Here is a 25680-nt window from a genome sequence, read left to right as displayed (position 1 = left end):
AAAAAAAAAAACAACTCCAGCCCATCTTATGGATTCCTAGGCGGGTTTGGGAATTATTTCTGGTTCTGGGGGAAATGGTTTGAATGCCGTTACACATACTTCTTACTGCGGGCATTCTCTTCCCCATTGCTGCCTTCCACTGCGGTCTTAGATTGTTTCAAAGCCTCTAATATGCTCATCCTCTTTTCACCCTCTCTCCTGTCTGCTTCTTCCTTAACTAATCATTTCATGTGTCGTCAGCCTGCTCAGAAATCATCAGAGGTCTGTCAGCAGCTTCAGGAGCAAATTCTCATCTTTGATATGGGCTTTCAAGAGCCTCTAAGCATTTAGGAGATGATACAATGTGACTATAAGACCTGGCTTGAATGCTGACTCCTCCTCTGTAGACCTACTAAATTTTAGGCAGCATCATTTCATGTAATCCTTTTGACTCCAACTCTGTGAGATGGATATCCCGGTTTCCCGGATGAGAAAACCCAGGCTCAGTTGGTTGAAGTAATTCATTTAATTGCTTAAGTAAAGATTACTTGGGGTGTTGATTTTAGCTGAGGTGTCTCTCCAAAATGTTGGATTTCTCCAGTATGATGTGTTCTCTCTTGATGTCAGTCAGCATAAGGGTTCCCAATCCTGATAATTTGGAAAGTGTTCTAGGAATGAGATATATTTCCTGTTTCTTCATTTTAATATTAAGAAGTGTAATTGAGACATGTCGTTGCGAGGGTAAGTGGAAAGCACTAGTTAAAAAACATTCCAATTTCTAAGGCTGAAGAAGAACATCAGCTATTATTGAAAATGTAGGCCTTAGGAGGAAAAAAGCATTTATTCAAATACAATAATGCTAAATTAGATGCTATTGGGAAATAGGACCACATACAAGATGGCTATTCAGTGTTTTTAGTATTGTCCGTGCACAATCAAGGGATGGATGCCTTTTTAATATGCTATTCTAAAAATGTAAATAGAACATGTGATTTTAGACAGTAGGAACTCATTATGTCAGAATTTAGATTCTCTGGATAGCCAACTGCAAAGGGCAGGTAAGTTTCCAGAAATAGACGGGGGTTTGGCCAGAAATGGCTGTGGGTACACTGTGCCAAGCATTGGCCTTTGCCAGGTGCCTGCCGTGATGTCAAGGATACAAGCTGAAGCTAGCCATATGGTTCTTGGAGTCTCTCTGTTCATTGCACACTCCGCTCAGAGTTGGAGACATGGGCTTTTCTTTATCTGCAGGAGAAGGTAATTGCTTTAGACTTAACAGGCTGAGCTTGACCCTTGAGTCACCATCACGCTGCATTATGAAATACAGCATCAGCGGTGGTGCTCCTGGCGGACAGGGAGGGAGGAGAGGAGAGGGAGGGTGGCGTCTAAGTTATCAACATGGTGCAGTTTAAATGTCAGGCTCTGCGATTTACAAGTGATCTGAGATTCATGGGAAAGGCAATGGAAAAGTCATTTTCTACACCCCTCTCCCTCGTGTTATAAAATTGAGTATGTCATAAATTCCGTGCATTGCTAAGTTCGTGGTGCTTCTGTAGGCAGGCATTAAAAATAGAACTCCTTACATCTTCGATTCTTGCCTAGAGAGCGTCCAGGCCAAAAGTGTACGTACAGACATTAAGCTGCCTTTTATCTCACTTTTTCATTTTGGGGCCTCTGTTCTTGAAAGCCAAACACTTTTTCAGAGACAACCTGTGTCTGATGTAGCTTCGTTTTGTTAACAACAGAGTGAATAGGGGTGGATAAACAGGAAAGACAAGCGAATGCCTGGGTAGGAATTTTAAAGTTTTGTTGAAAACAAAATAGAAATAAATCAGTAGTACCACTATAGTAGTTCCCCCTTATCTGTGGTTTCAACTTTGATGTTTTCAGTTGCCCCCACTTAACCATGGTCTGGAAGCAGATAATCCTCCTCCTGACCTAGGTTAGAGCTCAGTAGTAGCCTAATGCTAGGTCATGACACCAGGGTGTCATCCCACCTCACTTCATGTAGGCATTTTATCATCTCACATCATCATCATCATCAGAAGGGTGAGGGGCTCCTGGGGGGTGCAGTCAGTTAAGTCTTTGACCCTTGGTTTCTGCTTGGGTTTTGATCTCAGGATTGTGAGATCAAGACCCGCACTGGACTCCCACGAAGTCTGCTTGAGATTCTCTCTCCCTCTCTGTCTTCCCTCCCTGCTTGTGCTCTCTCTCTCTCTCTCTCAAATACATAAATAAAGCTTTAAAAAAAATGAAGAAGGGTTAATACGGGATAGTAAGATGCAGGCACACCTCACTTTACTGTGCTTCTCTTTATTACACTTTGCAGATCATTGCTTGCTTTTTTTTTTTTTTTTTTTTTGGCAAATTGAAGGTTCGTGGAGACCCTTTGTTGAGCAAGTCATTTGATACCATTTCTCCAACAGCATTTTCTCACTTTGCATCCCTGTGTCACATTTTAGTAATTCTTGTGATATTTCAAACTTTTTCATTATTACTGTATTTGTTATGGTGCTATGTGATCAGTGATTATGACTTGCTGAAAGCTCAGACAATAAGGGCTAGCACTTTTTAGCAATGGGGTATTTTTTTAATTAAGGTATGTACATTATTTTTTTAGACATAATGCTGTTTCACACTTAATAGATTACAAAGTAGTGTAAATATAGCTTCTATGTGTGTGAGAAAACAAAAAATTCATTTGTCTTACTTTATTGTGGTGCTTGCTTTATTATGGTGGTTTGGAACTGAACCTGTCATATCTCTGAGATATGGCTGTATCAGTAGGTTGTTAGAATTGTTCTATTTTATTATGAGTTATTGTTACTAATCTCTTACTCTGCCTAATTTATAAATTAAGCTTTATCATATGTATGCATGTATAGGAAAAACGGTATAGATAGTGTTCCGTATTATCTGTGGTTTTAGGAATCTACTGTTTTTTTTTGTTGTTGTTGTTGTTGTTGTTGTTTTTTTACATATTCCTTGTGGATAAGGGGGGGAGACTACTGTAGTATTACTTGTGTGGTGGGGATAGTACACAGTTTAATACTAAGTACAGTGCCTGAGCTAGTCTGAGGAAGTATGTTGGGAGAGACATATTTTCTGTTTTCATCAGAGAGAAGTTTTGTTTTTCCCTGAAGCTACAGCCTCAGCCTCCCTAGAGAAATCTTTCTCCATAGAAGAGATTGTCTACAAAGGGTGGGCTGCTCAGGGCTAAATCCATTAAAACCAATTGAAGGAAGAGATTTTATTTGCTTAGGAAGGAAAAAAATAAAAAGCTCATTACCTAGAGCAAAAACGACTGCTTCAGGATTAAGAAATTGACAGTTAATGTTTAATTATACTAGCCCACTGAAAATGTAAATACAAAGCTTTCAAGATACTTAACACAATCATATGTGCATTTATTATTCTATCAATTAGGGAAAATTCGTGATTGTCAATGCCGGTAACTTGAAGAGTATCTAACCTTTTGGTGAATAGGTCTATTGTATTCATGTTACAGGGAACAGTCTATCAATAATGCCAAGATTTCTTCAATTTTCTTGTATCCCATAGTTTGGTTTAATTACTTAGAATCTTTCAGACTCCAGGCCGTTCACTACTTCTTTCACCATTAGTAGTTTCATTAAGGAAACACATTCCATATGGACATGAGACTGTTCTTAAAGACTGGCTTTTCCTTTGAGTCTGAGCACTTACAAAGCTTGATTTCCATCTAGAACAACCCCAAAGGCAATTTAGGAAGTGACGGTTTCAGTAGCCTATAGTGATTGTTTCCAGGAGGGCCGGATTGCTACTGTGTTGAGGTTTCCTTAATCTCCCAGAATAATCCCTGGCACCAAGTAGGCACTCAAGAAACACGGCTGTAAAGGAACAAAGAAGGAAGAAAAAAGGGAACAAAGAAGGAAAGGAGGAAGGAAAGAGGGAGGGAGGGAGGGAAGGAAGAAGAGAATTATTTGACCAATTTGAAGAAACTGGAGGCCTGCCATTTTCTTGACATGCCAGTGGATTCCTTCTCTTGAAAGAAAGAGATGGCTTTGGCATTCTTTGTTCAAAAGACCTTCAGAATCTTCTCTCTGTTGAATTTTAAGGTCACATAAATCCTCCCGAAACTTGGTTATTTTAGGAATTTATAGAAAATATCAGTGCAATAAGAGGGTGGCTGTAACCTGATGTTAAGTGGTTAAATATAAGAAAATCTACTTCACAATTCAGATTCAGTATAAGGGATTTTTAAAACTCTCCTTGATGATTAATAGAAAATCTTACTTTTTGTTAATGTTATTCAAGCAGTCATAATGTAAGAATTTCACATAACTAAACTTTCCAGAAACAGATCCATTGTAGGAAGAGGTGCTATCATTACTGGTTTTGAGTAAATTTTCTACTGCTTCCTTCATTCTGTGTATGTGAATCCATCACGAAAACCAGGTCAAGGAAGACATGGCATGGGAGTTAAAAGTTAGAGTTGTTATATCAGCACTTGGCATTGAGGACTTTAAAAAAAAAACTCCATTAAATGCATGTTTTCTTTCACCTATGTTAGAGTACCTGCTCTTTGCAAACACAGCCATATCTGGTTCATCAAACCTGGGTATTGATAAGGAAAAGCATCACCCAAATTATGTCGTTTCTAGGACGTACTCAAACACCACATTATAATAAAGCCCTCTCAGAAGTTACCCTCAGTTTTAGATGAACTCTCTTCAGATAAATTAACACAGAACAATACATATCAACACAAAGAAGCAGCTGGCTTTGGGAAGGCAAATTCATGGAAATTTTTGGCCATAAATTTTGTACAACATAATTTCAACATTTTGTCAGCCGTTGTAACAGTAAAGCGGGAGAGCTACTTGTGGAGTAGGAGAATGAATCTTGGGAACAAAGGAGAGTGAGTAAAGTGATAGAGTTTTTCTTAAGCAAGGATACAGAAAAAGCTCTCAGGAGTGAGAGGGGTCCTGACAGGTTTGCCAACATGGGCCTCCACTGACAGTCTTTTATTTAGAACTGACCAGGGAGCTTGTGGCCTTAACATTCTTGTGATGTCTTGGTTTGAGTAAGGACTGGTGATAACATCTTTAATGGCTACTTCTTTTTAGGGTCTGTTTATTCTTTGTTGGTCACAGGTGACTGTCATTAAAAAAAAAAAAAAAAAAAAAAGACACCCCCACCCCCACCTTCAGACAGGGTTTGCCCTTAGCTAGGGCAAAGGGGTCTGGTGTGTTCCCTTATCTCTTGTTTCCTTACACCTCCACAGTTTTGGGATTTATGTGAAACTGATCCCATAGACCCCAACCTATCTCTCCCTACCTGGCCCTGCCTGTCCTTTCCTCAACAGGTCAGTTTGTTTTTGTAACCTAGGTCTCCTAAGAAGTTTGCTTGTAGATCATAATATTACATGTATGTGTATGTATATATAATGTATGTATATATATATAAAATGGTAATTTGTGAGTTTTACGTACTGTAATTATATCTATACATATATAACAGTGATATAATTTCTAAGTAAAGATGTAAAAAATAGAAATGTATATTAGATATTATAAAAATTTTATTACAGGGAAGCAAATTATATATAATTGGTTGCATATATATATTCTGTATTTGCACTAATTTGTTTATAAGTGTTCATCTCGCAGTGGGCATAGAAGTTAACATTTTTTTTTTTTTTTAAAGATTTTATTTATTTATTTGACAGACAGAAATCACAAGTAGGCAGAGAGGCAGGCAGAGAGAGAGGAGGAAGCAGGCTCCCCGCTGAGCAGAGAGCCCGATGCGGGGCTTGATCCCAGGACCCTGGGATCATGACCTGAGCCGAAGGCAGAGGCTTTAACCCACTGAGCCACCCAGGCGCCCCAACATTTTTCTTTTAATGTTCAGAATTAAGCACAACATCAAATAAAATTGTCAGGTTTTCATCTTGCTCCTTTGATTTTGATTACTTAGTATTTTCTGTATCTTAGTCACCAAATTGGAAGAGATCTCCAATTTTTGTGTGTGCTAAAGGAAAATGTAAGTAACCATGCCATGTAAGGGGCAGGAAGGAATTTTTATGAAAGAAATTTTATTTAAATAAAAAGGAATTAATGCTTCTTTGGAGAAATCAACCAGCCAGTTGGACTAAAAAATTAATATACTTAGAAATTTATGATATTCTCATGTAAAAGTCTAGTACATTTATGGGGGCTTCTTAGTAATATTTTGGGATGGGTCATCAATAATCTGTGCCTAGATTATTTTTTTACTAGTTTTCTTAATTCTCAGCATTAGCATCAGACTCTCATATCCGAAGAAGGATTGGCTTGTTAAGTGAGCCCTTGTCCTTTCATATCACCTATTGCACTAGATTCCAGAGCTAAGATAAACCACTCAAAACCTGCATATTTAAGGGAAATTGGTGGTAGGAGCTGAGGGAATTCACCCTAATATCTAGAAACTGTAGGAACTATATACATTCATTTCTGAACTGAAAAACCCAGGAAGTTAGTTATGGCCATTATTGTTATTATTGTTTTCTTTTCAAGTGTGTGCTCATAGAAAAAGGAAAAATACTGGTTCCAGCTACTTAGTACAAAATGTATTTATCATGTTCAGCTGGCTGAGCAGTTCCTACATGTTTGCTTTAAAATAATGCACTTCAGTTTTGGGAAAAAAATGATTAAAAATGTAGAGTCCAGAAATGTGCTAAAAGTTGTTAAAGTTGAAAAGACGTATTTGGAACACACAGCTTCCTAGATAGCTATTTTACTGTACACTTGTACATGTTTCAGTCTTTTGTGTTACTGGTTCTTCCCCAATTAATTATTTTTATTTTTTATTTTATTTTTCTTAAAGATTTTATTTATTTATTTGACAGACAAAGATCACAAGTAGGCAGAGAAGCAGGCGGAGAGAGAGGGGAGGAAGCAGGCTCCCCGCTGAGCAGAGAGCCTGATGTGGGGCTTGATCTCAGGACCCTGAAATCATGACCTGAGCCGAAGGCAGAGGCTTAACCCACTGACCCACCCAGGTGCCCCCTAACTAATTATTTTTAAATGGTTGGGGTGAATTGAAATAGAATCATAAAAGATATATTTGTATTCGTTAGGGCTCTTCCAGTTGCAAGTGATAGAACCCAATTCCACTGGGTTCATCAAAATGTAAATTGGTGGTAGGTCTTACATTATGGAAGCTGGGTTTCAGGTATGGCTGAATCCAGGAGCTTGATCAGTATAGCCAAGGCTGGTACATACTCTGTCTCTGTGTATGTATGTTTCTCTCTCCCCGCCTCCTCTTCATTTCTTGCACGGTTGCACAGATGTTCTTTGTGAAATGAAGATCTTAATCCATGATGATTTAGCAATCCTACCTAGAATCCTTTCACTCCCTCCATAGCTCCGCTAGAGATACGTTTTAGAAGAAGTGAAAATGGCTTAGCATCAGTCATGGTCCATCCCTGAACCATTCATAGTATAACCTGATTGGTTGGATCTGTATCATATATTAATTCCTGCTAGAGCATTGTGGTCCCTGATGTGGGAAACAAAGGCAAAAGAAAAAAAATTAAATTTCCTTACTACTTACAGCCCCTTGACAAGTCCTTGAAACAGACAGAGTAAGCTTCCTATAGGAACTCAACTGCTTCAATGTTTATACTTTGCTAAGGGCAAAGGGTATCTTAGCTTAACATTAGCCTGACCTCCAGGATCCTGGAAGTCTACTTTAACATATAAAAATTTCTTTGGGGGGCGCCTGGGTGGCTCAGTGGGTTAAAGCCTCTGCCTTTGGCTCAGGTCATGATCCTGGGGTCCTGGGATCGAGCCACGCATCGGGCTCTCTGCTCAGCAGGGAGCCTGCTTCCCTTCCTCTCTCTGCCTGCCTCTCTGCCTATCTGTGATCTCTGTCTGTCAAAAAAAAAAAAAAAAATCTAAAAAAAAATTTCTTTGGAAACTTCCTATTTCTCTAATCCCAGGATATATGTTAGCAGTCATCCTCCAAGCATATGACCCACTGATATACATCTGAAGGATCTCATGACTGAGGTTTTACTAAACAGTAATAAATGACCTTTTCCTAACAATAGCTAGCCCCCTCAGGGTCCTGGAAACTTTGTTTCCAAAATACCTTGGAGGGTTGTGCTGTCCCTACCTCTTTTCAACTTTATAAAGTATATAATCCATCATCAGTCACAACCCCTGTACAGCTCTTTCTGCCTATAGGTCCTTTCCCCATGCTTTAATTAAACCACCTTTTTGCCCAAAGATGTCTCAAGTATTCTTTTTTAAAAAATATTTGTTTGGAAGAGAGACCGTGCACGCACATAAGCAGGGGCAGGGGCAGGAAAAGAGGGGGAAAGAATCTTGAGCAGCCTTCCTGCTGAGCGCGGAACCAGACATGGGGCTTGATCTTACCACCCATGAGATCACGACCTGAGCTGAAATCATTAGTTGGATGCTTAACTGACTGAGCCATCCATGCACTATCTAAAAAAAGGATGCATAGTAATAATCACTGTTTATTCTGTGTATGCAATTTGCCAGGCACTGTGCAGATGATTTATTGTGTACTATCTCATTTATTCTTCACTGGACCCCAGCACAGTGGGTATTGCTGTTATGCCCATTTCACAGATGAGGAAACATGCTTATGTTGTGTATCTCAGGACTCTTAGCCTGGAAAATCCTTAAAATTCTTCCATCATCTGGAAGGAAGAACACATCTTTTCTTCCCTGCCTTACTGATTCAAAGGCACAGAATCCAGGGTAGAAAGGCAGGTGGATGGGTAAGCTCATTTTCAGGCCCCTTACAGTAATGAAAATGGGACAGGTGGAGTCATCTGAAGAGTTCTTGATGAAGGTATGAAAGGAAAACCGTGAGGTGAAATCAGAGAAAGGGAAATAACTAACAAGCAGTGAGTGGGCTGTGTAGCTCTGGCCAGAGGTGGGAAAGTGGAAGATGACAGGCAAGTCTCTTTCCAGAAGCAAAGTGAGTAAGATAATTTATAACGATGCTGGAATCCTGGGTAGCCTCATCCTTGGAGACCAACAGGTAATACCTAACCTGCCTAAAAGTGCCCACGAAACACTTGGAAAATTTAGTTTTATTTACAGCTTTGTAAGGTGGGATTGGTAATTCCCTGTGGTGTCCTTTTGTGGGAAAAGCAAAGCAAGAATGTCTAATTTCAATACCTTCTGGGTAGACGGCTTTTAGACTTTGAATTCTACCTCTTGCAACATATTGCATATTGTCAGCCCCTGCTCTCTGCGATGCCGGCAGAGATGGCTGGGCATCACTGTGTGGCAGCTGATGTAGTAACTCGGCCAGGTACCAGCCTGCGTCGCTAGCATTTATTGCTTTAGGTGTTAAAAAATAAATCACATCTTTAAAAGGTCAACATGGTTTATACTCAGTGTGAGAGGATTGAAAATAACAGTCTGGGGCAAGCTTATTTATTATTCTCCAAATTAGAAAAGTAATACTGCCTCATTGCAGAAAACTGGAAAATGAAAAAGAGAAAGAAATCACCCATAACCTCACCCTTATAATCCCTTTTATGGCTGCGTTGTGCTTTTCTCATGAGAAAATAGGGGGCTTTGCTGTCATGGTCGTTACTATTTATTTTTTGTTTGATGTTTTGCTGCTTGTTTTCTCTGTTTTTTCCTTCAAAGCCTAGTGTTCGTAACGAATGTTGTTTATGACTGTGTTTGGAATGGATTTGGAAGAAAGAAGTGCATTTGTTAGAAGAGGCAACTCACAAACTTAGGTAACTAGTAGCATTTTGAATGTGAAACTGGAGCTCTTCCCCCACGAGGGCATTTTAGTCTGTGTGCATGGCCTGATAGGTCTTGCGGTGGAACTTAAGAGGGGCGCTTGTGTGTATTCTTACTCTGCAGTTGCAATGACTTGTCTTTGTTCAGTTGCGTTGGATTATACAGCAGAAGATCCTCCCTGGAACTGAAGGGTTAGAGGGGTCTGAATGCACCAGAATCAGGCTTCTAGGGACAGGAAGACATCCTGAGATACTGTGCACATTAAAGTCAAACATGTGCAAGAGAGAGAGAGAGCGAGCTGATTTGCAACTGAAAATAGATGTAACTTGTCATTCTCGTGGACTTCATCCTTCTCTGTTTAATCACATATTGTCTGCAACTCAAACATCCATTCGCTCAGATGTTTATTAAGGAAGAGTATGTATCAGCTGGTGTGCCCCGTGCTGCGCACAGGATGACAAGTGAGACAGATATGGCCCCTGCCCTCCTGGGGCTTATAGTCCATTGGTGCCTGATGCAGTGAGCCACAGACCCCTTTGACCATGTTGGGTATGCAGCTGGGAGGGCGGGGACCAGTGCCCAGTGGATGACCACAACAGTATTTCATCTTGCACATGACATTTGTGTTTATTTTCACTGTTTACTTTTGATCTCAGTATGTTTTATTTTTATTTATATTTATTTTTATATTTTTTAAAGATTTTATTTATTTATTTGACAGAGATCACAAGTAGGCAGAGAGGCAGGCAGAGAGAGAGAGAGGGAAGCAGGCTCTCCACTGAGCAGAGAGCCCGATGCGGGCTTGATCCCAAGACCCTGAGATCATGACCTGAGCCGAAGGCAGAGGCTTTAACCCACTGAGCCACCCAGGTGCCCAATCTCAGTGTGTTTTAAAAAAATGTTCTACTGGGGCACCTGGGTGGCTCAGTGGGTTAAAGCCTCTGCCTTCGGCTCAGGTCATGATCCCAGGGTCCTGGGATCGAGCCCCGCGTCGGGCTCTCTGCTCAGCAGGGAGCCTGCTTCCCTCCCTCTCTCTCTGCCTGCCTCTCTGCCTACTTGTGATCTCTGTCTGTCAAATAAATAATAAATAAAATCTTAAAAAAAATGTTTTACTAAAGTTCAGAAGGGGGGGGTGTCACAAATTTAGATGCCTATATGGGACAAGCGGTAGCAGAAACAGAAATTGGGGTGGCATATTTAAATACATAGGTATAGTTTCCTCTTCCTGAAACAATTATGCTCTTTTTAAAAATACGTAGCTCCCTTGGTCTTCATTATATTTTCCTGCTTTGTTGATAAAGACTTGATTTCTGAGGAATAGTTGTTTGCTAATAAGAAACACAGCAGAGCAATGTGTGATAAAATACAGCAGATACTTGGTGTCACGACTGGGGTGATGACCTACCACATTCAGATCAGCATTGAACTAGGAAGTGTGCACCCCATCTAAAAGGAACGACCACATTCCAGCACCACCCTATTCTCCAGCCAAAGAACTAGATTTTTAAGTGGGAATCTCCTGATGTTTAAATATTGACTCAAATTTCATGTACTTTTCAAGCCAAACAAAATATATGGTCAGGATGAATTTTTGCACCTTTTGCACTAGTTCATAACTTCTGGTGAAGGGTGTCTTGAATGACAAGAGGATCTAAGAGGTGTTCTCTGTAGCCATGAGCATTATGCAATGCTCAGGAAGGAAATTTTGGTTACCCCATTCACTTCACGAATTGCACTGTCCCTACACCACCACTCATTCAGCACTCTGATGCTGTATTATTAAATATGGACTAATGTGGCAGTGGATGATGGAAGCCCCCATCCTCCTTCCTTTTAGCTGATGATTGCTTTAGGAAAATTGCTCTTAAAACAGATCTTAAGGGGAACCTGGTGGCTCAGTTGGTTAAGCATCTGCCTTCGGCTTGGGTCATGATCCCCGGGTCCTGGGATCGAGCCCCACAGTGAGCTCCCTGCTCAACAGGGGGTCTGCTTCTCCCTGTGCCCTCGCTTGCTCTCTCAAATAAATAAAATCTAAATTAAAAGAAAAACAAACCCAAAACATGTCTTTAAGTAATGTATACTTTTTAGCCATGTGGCTTCAGGTGGGTTCACAAGGGCTTACCCAGAGTCCTCCCAGGCTCTCACACCAGCGATGCTAAAGGTGTGTCTGTGATTACCCTCAGCAGTATCCAAGAGTGGACATCAGGGGGGCCGCTCTCATGGCTTCAGTGGATGCTCTCACTGGAGAATGAGTGATATCTTAGTGAGATGGAAGGAACTTTGAACGAAGACAGAAAGGTATCCGAATCTGAGATTGAGCGCTGTGGATGAGGACACTCTGGTCTTCTGGGGGCTTTGGCTGCACTTGTCCTTCTCCAGTCTTCATATTCCCCATCTTTCAGGTGAGGATATAAGGTGCACTGTTTCTCCTCAAGCCTCCTACTCTGAATACATGACAGACTGTGAGAGAGAATAGTTCGTGTGTAACTAATCATGTGCAAGTAAAGGGTTGTTGTTGCCGCTGCTGTGATTAGATCCAGTTTCTAGTAGCAAGTTGTATCTGTTAACAGAACAGGCTGTGGAGGCAGGCTGCCTGGGTTTGTGTCCTAACTCTGTCACTTCCTACGTAGCTGTGTGACCTTGGGCAAGTTTCTTAACTGCTCTGATGATCAGTGGTTTTTCCTTGAGATGGGGCTGTATTAGGACCTCTTTTCCCTGGATTACTGTGAGGATACTGAGATAGTGTAGGCAACGTACTTGCAACAGTGCCTGCCCCATAGTAGATATACCACAAATACTTGCTGTTAATGCTGTTTTATTCTCCAGAGTGTGCCTTGCCTTGTCTTAGTTTTTCTGCTCTTATAACAGTCTGGCATTTCCAGGTCTTCCAAGTCGCTGCTCCCTGGGAAGCACTATATTCCTGTGGCTGTCAGGGCCTATCTAAAAACTGTGCACGGTACATGGTGTTAATGTGTTGAGGACATTATCCAGCCCATCATCCCAGATCTTGTTGAATTTATCCTTCCACAGACAGCACTTGTTATATGCATTTTTATTATACATTTAATGAACTGGTGTAAAAGTCTTTTTTTTTTTTTTAAAGATTTTATTTAGTTATTTTGACAGACAGAGATCTCAAGTAGGCAGAGAGGCAGGCAGAGAGAGAGAGGAAGGGAAGCAGGCTCCCTGCTGAGCAGAGAGCCCGACGCGGGGCTCGATCCCAGGACCCTGAGACCATGACCCGAGTCGAAGGCAGAGGCTTAACCCACTGAGCCACCCAGGCGCCCCAGGTGTAAAAGTCTTTTAAAACTGTATATTCATTGTAAAATTTCAAGACTTCTTCCAGTGCAGAACACTGAGTGTCTAGCCCACTGAGAATTAACTTAGAATGTTCATATAACTTGGATTGGCTTTTAAAATCCTGTTCTGGAGTCTTAAACTAAGTGCGATTGAAGCTTAACACCGTGTAACAGTCCTCCTAAATTCTCAGAGCAAGCTCAAGTCTGGTAATGCTATTAAGGAAAGGGAGAGGCATAAGTTTTCTAATGTATAGGGGGGATATTGTAGAGGAGGCAACACGGGGTATTTCCACCTTGGTCTGCGGTCTCTGCTGGAAGGGAAGATGTGAGAAAGAGAGAGGAAGTACAGGCCTTTTCTTGGCTCTGCTCCATCACTTTCCCTTCATCGTCCTACAGAGTGGGTAATTGTGATTGTGTGGGGGTTATCTAATATGTTAGGGAGCTAACATCGGCTTTGTATGAATCAGAAAATCTGGAGTGGCTTTTACCTGCAGGGCTCCAGCCTTCGCCTAATGCTCCTTCAGCACTGGGAACAGTGCATTTGTGGAGAATTCCTATTATGTGGCAAGCATTGGACTATGTGCTCCTGTGAGCAAAACAGGTGTGATCCCCAGGGAGGTGCAAGTCTAGAAGAGGGGAGAAACATTGACCAAGGAAATGCATAATGAATGCATAATTGAAATGGAAACACATGCTCTAAAGGAAAAATAAAACATTCTTTGAGATAAAACAGCAAATAAAACTAACCAGGCTGGGGCACCTGGGTGGCTCAGTGGGATAAGCCTCTGCCTTCAGCTCAGGTCATGATCTCAGGGTCCTGGGATCGAGCCCCACATCGGGCTCTCTGCTGAGCAGGGAGCCTGTTTCCCCTCTCTCTCTCTGCCTGCCTCTCTGCCTACTTGTGATCTCTGCCTGTCAAATAATTTAAAAAACAAAAACAAAAACAAACAAACAAAAAAACTAACCAGGCTGGGTCAGAAAATAGTTAATGAATGAATGTATATATATGTATATATTCTTTTTTTTTTTTTTTAAGATTTTTATTTATTTATTTGACAGAGATCACAAGCAGGCAGAGAGGCACGCAGTGGGGGAGGGGGGGAAGCAGGCCACTGAGCAGAGAACCCAACGTGGGGCTCGATCCCAGGACCCTGAGATCATGACCTGAGCCGAAGGCAGAGGCTTAACCCACTGAGCCACCCAGGAGCCCCACTCCCCTCTTTTTTAAATACGAAAAGCAAGAGAAACACTGTAAAGGAATGTCAGAGTTTTAGGGCAACATTTGTTGAGAGTTCCAAGGGGACTTTGGCATCTGGCCATTGCCATGGACTAGTGACACGTTATTCGTGCCCTCATGTGAGAATGTTACATGTTTTCCATTTTTTAAATAAAATATTTTTATTATTTTTTATTAATATATGTATAATATATTATTTGTTTCAGGGGTACAGGTCTGTGAATCATCAGTCTTACACAATTCACAGCACTCACCATAGCACATACCCTCCCTAGTGCCCATCACCCAGCCACCCCGACCCTCCCACCCCTCTCCACTCCAGCAACCCTCAGTCTATTTCCTGAGATAAAGAGTCTCAAAAAATATGGAATGCTTCACGAATTTGCATGTCATCCTTGCTTGTTTTCCTTTGTAACACCAGTCTGTAAATTTAAAAGTAGAGGAGGAGATAATCAAATATATTTTCTCCGTTTGGAGGCACCAAGAACTACAGATCTAAATCCCAGTAATGCCCGTTAGGAGAGCACTTGCCGTAGTTTGAAGCCACTCAGAGAAGAATTTTATTTACTTTCCCAACATCCTGTAAAGTCGAGTGACCTAAGAAACTGGATTTTTAAATGAATGTAGAGCATAGTGTCCCTTTGCCCTGGGTATTTAAAAATAGACCAAGAACTTCTCCTAGGGCATCTTTCAGATACACTTCAGCAGACCAATGAAGGCCATTCCCAGGACAGATTTAAATCCGAAATGAAATTAAAATTTAACAAGGTGAGTTTGTTCGGGTTAAAAGCATCTACCCCTTTCAGCTCATCCAAGATTACTCCTGGTTGGGCAGTGTTTCACAAGACAGGCCGGGCTGGTTCCCTAGAAGCTATAATGGTCAATAATGCATTCAGGAATTCGGGTCTCTTGTTACTATTTTTTCCTGTCAAAAGACTGGAAATGTGAATTTTCCTAGCCATTGTGTCAGATATGTTTGACCTGGGATATTTTTACGCTAGGTTGCTTCTGGGTTGAAGATCAAGGTTATTATTATTTTTTTTATCCTTCCCCTTTTTAAAAAGTGTTTTAGGGACCGAGCAGTTTGCTGCTCTCTGCTGCCCCCTGTTGCTTTTGAATGGGAACAGCTGGTTTTCCACTCAGGGTAGTTCTTAAAATAACCATTGCAAAGAGCTTCCTGTGAGCTTGAACGTTGGGTTCCTGATTTCATGTGAAGTTGGCTGATCTGTGAAACTGGCTTTTAAATGAAAGCTGAGCTAAGTGAGGAGGAAGGCGCCCCAGGGTTAATGGAAAAGAAGGACGTGGGAAACTGTGAGCTTTCTCTCCAGGTGGCACATTCCATCTACTTGCAGTTAAACTTTGCTGCTTTAGGGTCCTGGTCTGTGGATTTGGGTCCCTGAGTTAAGTTCAGGTACCCTAACACCCTGAATGCCTGCTGGTCCCACCTAGGCCTTCCACTAGCTGCTGGAGTTTCCAGGAACGAGAGCATGCAGCTACATAGTAAGTTCTGGAGTCAAACCATGGCTTTAAATGTGAGCTTTAACTCTTGCCAGTTGTATGACTTGCATAAGTTACTTAAACCCTCTGGGCCATAGTCTGAATCTGTATAATGGAAATTACAGGAGTTTCTGATTCAGTGGTTGTGTGAAAAGCAATGAGATCATCACAATGATGTCTATCATCCGTCCTTCACTTACCAATGTCTTTGCATTTTTAAACACTGTACTTCCGTCACCTTTTTAATCCTCCATGACATTCCTATGAATTGGGGCACCTGGGTGGCTCAGTCAGTTAAGCATCCAATTCTTGATTTCAGCTCAGGTTGTGATCTCAGGGTTGTGAGATCAAGCTCCTTGTCGGGCTCTGCACTGGGCAAGGAGCCTGCTTAAGATTTTCTCTTTCAGGGCACCTGAGTGGCTCAGTTGGTTGAGCATCTGCCGTTGGATCAGGTCATGACCCTGGGGTCCTGGAATCAAGCCCCACATCTGGCTCCTTGCTCAGTGGGGGGAGTCTGCTTCTCCCTCTCTCTCCCCCTCTCTGCTCCCCACTACTGCTTGTGCTCTCTCTCTCTCTCACTTATTCTGTCTTAAGCAAAAATAAATGAAATCTTTAAAAAACTTTTTTTCTCTCTCTCCCTCTGCCCCCCCCCCCCCCCAAAGAAAGTAGAAATTTCAAAGGGTTAAGTAATGTGAGCACAGTAAGGTATAATATCATCTGGGAGTTTTGTTGTTTTGTTTTCCTTTGTGTTGCAAACAGCATAACACCCACCAAAAGGCTTCTCTTATACAGGAGTTATTATCTCACGTAATGATTCCTGAAGATAAATGGCTTCCCAGTTGCTTAATTTAGCAATGCAGTGATTTCACCAAGAATCCCAGGTGATTCACATCTTTTCATCTCCCTATCCTCAGCCTTTAGGCTCTCAGATTCATCCCTTCACTGTGCAAGATCGCTACCACAGTTTCAGGCATCATATCATCGAACAATCGTATTCAAAGACAGCAAAGACACTTTTCTCCTCACCTTCAAGCCCAGCAGAAAACCTTTCCCAGAAGCATCCAGCAAATGTCCTCTTAATGCCATTGGCCAGGTCTGCATCACACACTGGTGCCTAAACTGATTCCTGGCAGTGGGGATGGAATGATCTGTGCTTCAGTTAATCAAAAGTGAATGTCTGGGAAGGGGCTACCTTCTCTGAGTACACAGAGGGTGATAATTTAAATAGAACAGGATCTGAGCCAGGAACAAAGAATGCCCTGGGGGATGGTTGCTTTGTTGGTGACTAGCAGTGTCTACCCCACATAGCTGGATTCACCAAGGCTAGTTCAAGATCATGCACTTTGGCTCAGTAGCCCAAGTCCCATGGATGGTATATGATCTGCTTAGCACAGAGCCTGGCACATAGCAATCCTACTGTGCAGGTTACCCAGTGTTGCTGGTGATCATATTTAATCACTGTTGTCAAGAGTGGAGACCGACACATAGGAAAATAACTTTATTGATAATAAGGGATGTGTCATATCAGTTTTAGCCACAGACTTTTGTGAAGATTCAGAGGGCCACTTGCTGGCCCCTAGAGAGGCTGTTTGAATTTAATTTTTCTTTCAAACTAAGTGTTGACTCTTGCTTTCTTCCTCTCTTTGGTTTGGATCCTAAACTCTAACCCCTCTCCACCCACCTGCCATTCCTCTCTCACCCTAGTGGATACTGGCAATGTTTAAGTAGAAGAATTGACTTGGCAGAAACCTGTGAATTTATTTAGAGGATGTTTCGAGTGGAAATCTCCTGAAAGAGCATGGGCCATTTTCCTTTGAGTTCATTGTTCAAAGATTATGTCAAATTTTAGAAAATGAGCAGAAGTTCAGTAGAGTATAATGGTTAAGATGTCCCAGTTTTGCTACTTGGTACCTTCTGACCTTGGACAAGTTAATTAATCCTCTGGGCCTGAGTTTTTCCATCTGTAAATGGGGCTAATAATAACATCTCCCTCTTGAGGGTGTTCTGAGGAGTGATTGAGATAATATTTCAGAATTTTTACACAGTGCTCCAAAATTTACAGTGTTCAGTAACTCTCCCTATTATCATTTCAGAGTCTTTTAGCCTTCCAAGGACTAAGACCCTTTCTAAAAAAAAATTAGTGACACGGTGACAAAATATGCCTGTTCTCAGTCTATTTCCAGGATCATTTATCCGGATTATTACTTGGTTAGGAGCTAAGGTCAGGCATTTCAGGCTGTTGTAGAGGGCCCACCTCTGCGTGGGGAAGCATCATGCTCCTGGGGATTCCACAGAGGAGGGAGTCTGGGACTCTGAGTGACTCATTCATTTTGACCTTGAACTGTTTATTTGACTTGAAGTGGCTAATGGCTAGACGACTACTCTGAGATGATATCTCAGTCTCTGATACAGTTCTTGTGAGGGACAAAAAAGAGAGAGAGAGAAGCTTGATAGTGATCAGAATTCATTTTCAGAAGTGGTTTCCTTTTCTCTAACTTGTCAGAATTCACTTCTTTACCCCAGAGCTTGTTTGCTTCATTCACTCACTCATTCAAATATATTTTCCCACACAACCCTGGGGGCTAGGTGAGGACGGTGAATGTTTCCTTCATGGAGGTTATTGCCATTCACTGCCCATGTTCTTCCCCTATCATCATCAGGTCCAGAACTTCTCTGGCTGTGAGACCTGCCCATTTAGTGCCCATGAGTCTCTTGGTCAGAAATCTAACTTTCAGACTTTAACTGGGTTTTAGGGCACGCTTGGTTCTTTCCAGCTGACTACCTGAAGACAGGCAGCAAAAGCAGTGGGGTGAGTGTATATGTGCGTGAGGTGGGTATTGGATATGACAGATCTTAAATTCTACCTTTCCCAAGATATGTCACCTTGACAGAGACATTCTTTAAACTTCCATCTCACTTTTTGTAAAATAGAGGCACTGATTCTTACCTAATAATAAACCCATTTATTGGATTTGAATTTTGAATGATTTTTAAATTTTTGAATGATTGGAAGTAAGCTTCCAAATGTCATTTGCCATGCTAGATGTCTTCCAAGTGTGTTTTTTTTTTTTTTTTAAGATTTTATTTATTCACTTGGCAGAGATCACAGTAGGCAGAGAAGCAGGCAGAGAGAGAAGTGGGGGAGCAGGCTCCCTGCTGAGCAGAGAGCCCAATTCAGGACTCGATCCCAGGACCCTGAGATCATGACCCAAGCCAAAGGCAGAGGCTTAACCCACTGAGCCACCCAGGCACCCCCCCCCCAACTGTTTTTTATTTATTCTTCATCCAGCCTTATATATCTTGTACTTCAGATTTTTTGGTGTATGAGTATTCTGCTGTCCAGACTTATTCTATTGAGTGTTTGATCAACTCTGAGGGTATTCTGCAGAGGAACCAGGGTTGAGCTCCTTTTCCCTTTACCATCTGACAGTGCTTGCAATGATGGCATCCCAGTTCACAGAAGACCTAGTGTTCTTTGGATTTCTACTGAAACATAGGTCAGACTGAATGTAGAATCTTCAGTCCCTGACCCAGCAGAGAGCCCTACTCACCTGGCTAAGTGCAAAGATTCTTGGGGTGGTGTTTCATTTTCATTATATCTGAGCACCAATCAGAGAGATCACTTATTTCCCAGTAAAAGATGGAGCTTTGAAGAGTACCATCTTTTTGTGTTGGATCTAAATACGTGTCTAAATCCATTCCATCACCTTTCACAAGAGAGATATTCAGCAGATATTTATTAAGTTACACTGAATAACACTCTATTGGAGCCCTCTTCTCTAAAGCACCATTTAGTTGGATATAACACAAAAGAGACAAAGGATCATCATTCATTCTGGCTTTGTGCCTTTCCTCATTAAAGTCTTTCTGACGTTCTTGGAAAGACAGGTTTAACAGCCAGGAAGACCCGGACCCGGGAACTGAGTCACAAAGCTGCAGCCACAAACCATTCAAGAGGAGCCCTTCTAACGCAGGCAGAGACTCAGTGAATGAACGTACAAAAAGGTGTAGATGTCCAAAATACCCCCACAGGAAGAGAGGCAAATTTGACAGAAATCCAATTTCTGTCACCAAATTTAGATTATGAAATGAAAGGCCAGATTTATGAGGATAGATTGACTCTCCCTAGGTGTTATGACTTTGGAACAGCTGCCAGGTGAAAAGTGGCACATTTTTAGGGAAATTTAGGTCCAATGAAAAGGCTTTTCCTTAGGCAGGAATTAAAACTCGATCTACCGGTCTGTATTTTTGTGTGTGTGAACATGCATACACGGACAAGCTTTTGATTCAGAGCTCTCATTTACCAGCCATGTTTACGTTTACATAATGTAAATATTATATGTATGAAAATATGGATAGGTAAATATAGATCTGATAAAAGAAGTTCAAAATCAGCTGTTTGAACATCCACAGATAACCATTGCTAACATTTCCCAGACTTTTATTCTCTGTATGTATGTACTTATTTGAAAAATTTGAGCTGTAAGCTGTAAGCTGCTTTATCTTCACTTAAGATAGAGGAGCATTTCTTCATCCCATTAAATGCATGTCTAAAATGTAATATTTTAAGTACCTACATAGTGTTCCACTATATTAATGTAGAATAATAAACTAAAACCCTCTCTGGGATATTCAGGTTGTTCTCTCCGAGAGAGAGAGAGAGAGAGAGAGAGAGAGAGAAAGTGAGAGAGAGTGAGTGTGTGTGTCTCCATTGAATTTTTGCTCTAACTCAAGCATGTTTTCTCACTTCTGGGACCATCTACAACAGCCCTTTTTCTAGGTGAATTTCAGAGAGAAGCAGTGCACAGTCTTATTAATTCAACTTCATCATCTGTAAGAAGGGTGGTAGAGCCTAATCCTTTGATTTATTCTACCAGAAAATATATCTTCTAGCTAATAGTTTTGTTTTTGTTTTTGTTTTCGTTTTCAGCCTGGTTGCATCAGATGGATCCTATTTGTTTTTCTTAGGAACATTTCTGAAACTGCTGAACAATATGGAACATGTTGTCAATAAGGGTATTTTTCACAGATGCCTTTTTGTCACACCAATGTGATTAGCCAGAGAAGTGTGATTAATCTTGTTCTCTGATGCGGTTTTGTAATCTTCATTTGTCTATTATCAGGAGAAATTCTCCAGTTGAGTCTTTCCAGTGATATATACATACACAAATTAATTGTTCATATTCCTATCCACCATCCAACCATCCATACATCAATCTGTCCATCCACCCATCCAATATTTATTGAGTACTAACTCTTTGCTTGGCCATGTACTACATACTGGGGACAAACAGGTAAACTAGATTGAAATTTTTGCCTTAGAGCATTCATATTTTAATGCATTTTTTAATGCTGATGTTCAAGTCTTTTGGGGGGGAATCCATGAACCCCCTGAGATTATTTGTCAACTGTATAGTATAAAACCTATGTGTGTATAGTTTCCTGAAGATGGGGGTCTCATTCTTTAGTTCCTCAAAAGGCTCCATGATTCTATAAAAACATCAATATAAAGGATGAATGACTGGAAGAGACCACCAGATGGTGAGTTGTAATATGGCGTGAGAATTGCTAAAATTGAGGCATGGTTTCTGTGCTGTGGGAGAACAAAGGAGGTGGGTCCTGATTCATTTTGAGCAGCTTGACATTAAGCTCCTTGTAATGACTGAGCTAAGTCCTAAGGAATGAATAGGAGTGGGATTTATGAACAAACGCATAGGGGAGGCATCTGTTCTGGACAGAGGGAACAGCACACGCAAGGGCCCAGAGGCACGAGGGATTTGGATACATTTAAGAAATGTAGTCATTGAGATAACTAGCATCTAGCTGGAGGGTCTTTGGGGAACAGAAGGAACTGCAGGGACAGAAATTGTGAGGGAGTGGATGCTGGAAGGGACTGTAAATCTCAGAATGAAATGTGTTGGAGACTTTGAGCAACCATGAAGATTTTAAGCTCAGTGACTCAGTGTAGTTGGCTTTTGAATGCCAATATTCTTGGGAGGGTCTGTGTCCTCATCAGCTAATGACTTAATGACTAGTCATCTGAGGACAGAGTCAATATATGTTTTTGTGGGGGATGAGGCCCTTGGGGATGTGGATGTAGAGGTAAATCACTGGAAAGGTACGTGAAAACCTTGCCAACATCAAATTTGGCAGTTTACAGAAATGAAGAAACAACCATCTTGACTCTTCCCTAAGACACCATCCACTTTCCACAAATCAGCTCATTTAATCCTCTTAAGAATTTATAAAAGCATAGACTGAATTAATTTCCTGTTGCTACTGTAACCAATTATGACCTTGGTGGCTTAAAAGAATACACATTTATTGTGTAAAAGTTCTGGAGGTTGTAAGTCCAAAATGGGTTTCACTGGGCTAAAACCAAGGGGGCAGACAGGGCTGCATTCCTTTTGAGGCTTTGCGTAGGGTCCATTTCTGTGCCTTTTTCAGATCCCAGAGGCTGCTTGTATTCCTAGAGCCATGGCCCCTTCAAAGCCAGTGATGGTTGGTTGAGTCCTCCTCCCATCACATCTCTCTGACTCTGTTTTGCTTCCCTCTTCCACATTTATGGACTCTTGTGACTACGTTGGGCCCACTTGGGTAATCCAGTCCAGGATATACTCCATGTTTTAAGGTCAGCTGATTAATAAACTTAATTCCATCTACTACCTTAATTCTGTTTCACAGTTAACATGTTTATAGGCTTTGGGTGTTAAGACATGGTCATCTTCAGGAGGCCATTCTCCTGCAGATTATGAATTGTCATCTCTACTCCTGAATGAAGAACTAGTCTCATAGGTTAAAGTCACATAGCTACTGAGGGTCAGAAGAGAGATTTGAACTCTGAGCTCTTGGGCTTCAAAGTCAGCACTTGAGAAAAGGTAAACCGTGGACAAAAGTTAATGATTAAAGACAATAGAGAGCCTACCGTTCTGATGACTTCATAAATCAATGAGTTTTGTTTCAGAAGTCTGAAACATTAAGTTACCATATTGACCTTTATGCTTCAGATTCTGAACACACCCCTGAAAGGAGGGTTTACTGTTCTTCTGGTAACTTAACATGTTAAATTAGCTCTAGGGCCCCATAGTTCCATGAACAAATGACTGAATAATTCAGTCCTTTTTCTCTGTTTTCTCATTGTGAGGTCCCTGAAGCTCTCTGCAAATGAGATTCTGTGGTGGAGAGAGGAGTGGAAGCAGACAGGAAAAGAAGGGGTGCATGGTTGTTCACTTCACTGTCTGCTTCTGCGTTGAGAATAAAAACTAAACTCTACCTGGCTCCATTATGACCCAGCCAGCTTCTGTGACTCTCTCTCACCGAGTCCCACTAGGAGTCAAACAGGTGTCTCTCTCTCTCTCTCCTGGGCCACCTCACTTTGTTTCCTTAGCCTGGAAGGGTTTTCATAGTCTCCTCCTTACTAGTTTTTAGGATCCATTAGATCATGAAATGCAACTTCTCTGCTTTACCCTCCCCATTTAAATGAATTCTGTCATCATCTCTCATCATACTCTTTTATTTTCCCCTTTATAGAGCTCACCAGATTTGTAATTGATGTCTTCATAAGATTTTCTTCTCTTTTAAAGGGTAAGGGGGGTTGTCTATATTTTATTAACACTTTATCACCTCCCCAACTGATTACATGGTAGGTATTCAGTAAATATTTATTGAATAAATGCTGCTCTAGTATTTTGATGGCTCATAGTTTTCCTCTTGCTACTGGTTCCTGCCCATCCATTCATCAACTTCTTCATCTACCTGTCTGTCCATCGTCTATCCATCCATCCACTTACCTGTCCATCCATCCACCCATCCACCCCTCCACCCATCCATTCTTCTTCGAGATAAACTTCAGAGCACTTACCAGTCCTTCCCGATTTCCCCTTTCTTCTTTCTGTTTCCTTCTTCAGTCTGAAGTCCAAAGTGGTATGTAGGTTTGACATTAAGGAGAGGACACATACTTATGATGATACAAATAAGAAAAACAGCTAATATTTATTGAGTGTTCACCATGTGTCAGGCACTCTCCAGATGCTTTACATGCATTTAAGTCATTAATAAGTGCAAGAGCCCTCTAACGTAGGTATTAGAAATATCCCCATTTGAAGATGTTGAAACTGATAACGGAGAAGCCAAGTCCAGTATTTGAGGTCATGCAAGAATTAAATGCCATCATGGTATGAATACTTGGAGGTAGACCCTTAATTGCTCTGCTCCTTTCTTGTTTCATTTAGTCTGCTTCACAGCCAGCCTAAGGAAGCAGAATGTCTAACGAATCTAAGACATAACTCCCAGGAACAGACTTTTTCCAGTGCATCATGCTCAATATCACATAACTGCTTCATAATACAATTGCCTTTTGGTTTCTTCAGTTTGTAAGGAAACTGGTTGCTCACCCCTGAAAAGATCATTGATACCTTCACTGAGTGTTTTATAGGTGAACTGATGAGCCTAACTCCTCATTTTAATATAAACCAATTTAAATGATCAACATATTTCTCTTCAATAAATAGCCAAAAATAATCTATTGGAAAGCATAATCTATGGTCATATGTAGAAGAAGGGTCTGGAAGGGATACTCAATAAATTCTTTTCCCCAGGTTTTGGGGGGCAGGGGTAGAATTACGGGTAGCCATAAAAGGAACACTTTAATCTTGCCTATATATTTTTAGCGAGGAAGTGGTTGCATGTATTGTGTGATTAAAATTTGATGGTATGGCAATCATAAATAAAAATAAAGGGTATGGGGTACTCTGAAATTCTGTGAGTTCTTGGAGATGTTGTTTCTTTCTCCTCCCTGGCCCTGCTTGCTTTTCCAGAAGATGAAATCATGCCCTCTTACCCCTTTTGGGTAATTTATGTACTGTAGAGGGTTTCAAATTTGCTTTTTAATCAGTCATCCTCCAGATGACTTACCCCAGCATTGCCTTTGAACAGTCCTAAAATGTGCACGTGAAGTCTACAGTGAGTGGATCTTTGGTTTTGACCTAAGCTTTGTCCTGATGACATGTCTCACTTCGTCGGTGGGGCAGATGGTCCCTTACTGTGTTTGCAGTGGATGAGAAAGACCTGACATTTCCCTTTGGTACCATCTTTTCATTTTATCGTTCCCTGAGTCACCATTCCAAAGGAAGAGAGAGCGTTAGGGATGTGATTTTTGGGAAGAGGTCCATCGTCTACTTCATATCTTTTAACCACAGGTGGTAATGCCAGTAATGAGGAAACACTTAGGCAAAGAGGGACCAGTTTCTATGTAAAACATAAACCGCTTGGACTCACAGAGAAAGGCAGAATTAATCAGACTGTAAAGTCACCAAGGGAGAAACTGACATGCACACTGGATGCCAGAATACCAACCATAGCAAGCATTCCATTTGAAGCTTGAAAGGAGTTATTTTCAGACAAATAAAAGAAAGAGCTACTTTTGAAGCAGATAGGTCACAGCTAAGAGCACTGGAGTTAAGCTACTTCTAGGTTTCATTCCAGGCTCTGCTCTAGCAGTTTACATTGGCGGGCCTTGTGTCTTACTACATCTCAGTTTTCCCATGTTCGAATTGGAAATAATGATTCCATCAACCGTAGTGTTGTAGCAGAACACCCAATAGACCCTTTGGCACATAGTGAGAGTAGAGTCTTGTCTTGTCTTTCCTTTCCTCTTCTCCTTCTCTCCTGCACTCATTCCTTCCTTCCCATCTATCTGTCCATCTGATATCAGATACTATTATCCCCATCATTAGAGGTCAGTAACAAATCACGTTTAATGAGGTTTAAGTAAGCTGGAGCAGAGTGGATCTCTTTCAAAGTAAAAAAATTTAAAGTAATTCTAAAAAAGTAAGTGTAGCAATAAGTGAAGTCCAGATGATTTCTAAGTGAAGAAGGGGCTGTTTAGAACATCGCTGCCATTTCTGAG

This window comes from Enhydra lutris, unplaced genomic scaffold (assembly GCF_002288905.1).
Source record: "Enhydra lutris kenyoni isolate GAN:26980312 unplaced genomic scaffold, ASM228890v2 scaffoldscaffold45, whole genome shotgun sequence".
NCBI classification, from domain to species: Eukaryota; Metazoa; Chordata; class Mammalia; order Carnivora; family Mustelidae; genus Enhydra; species Enhydra lutris.
Note: the sequence above shows the minus strand (reverse complement) of the source record.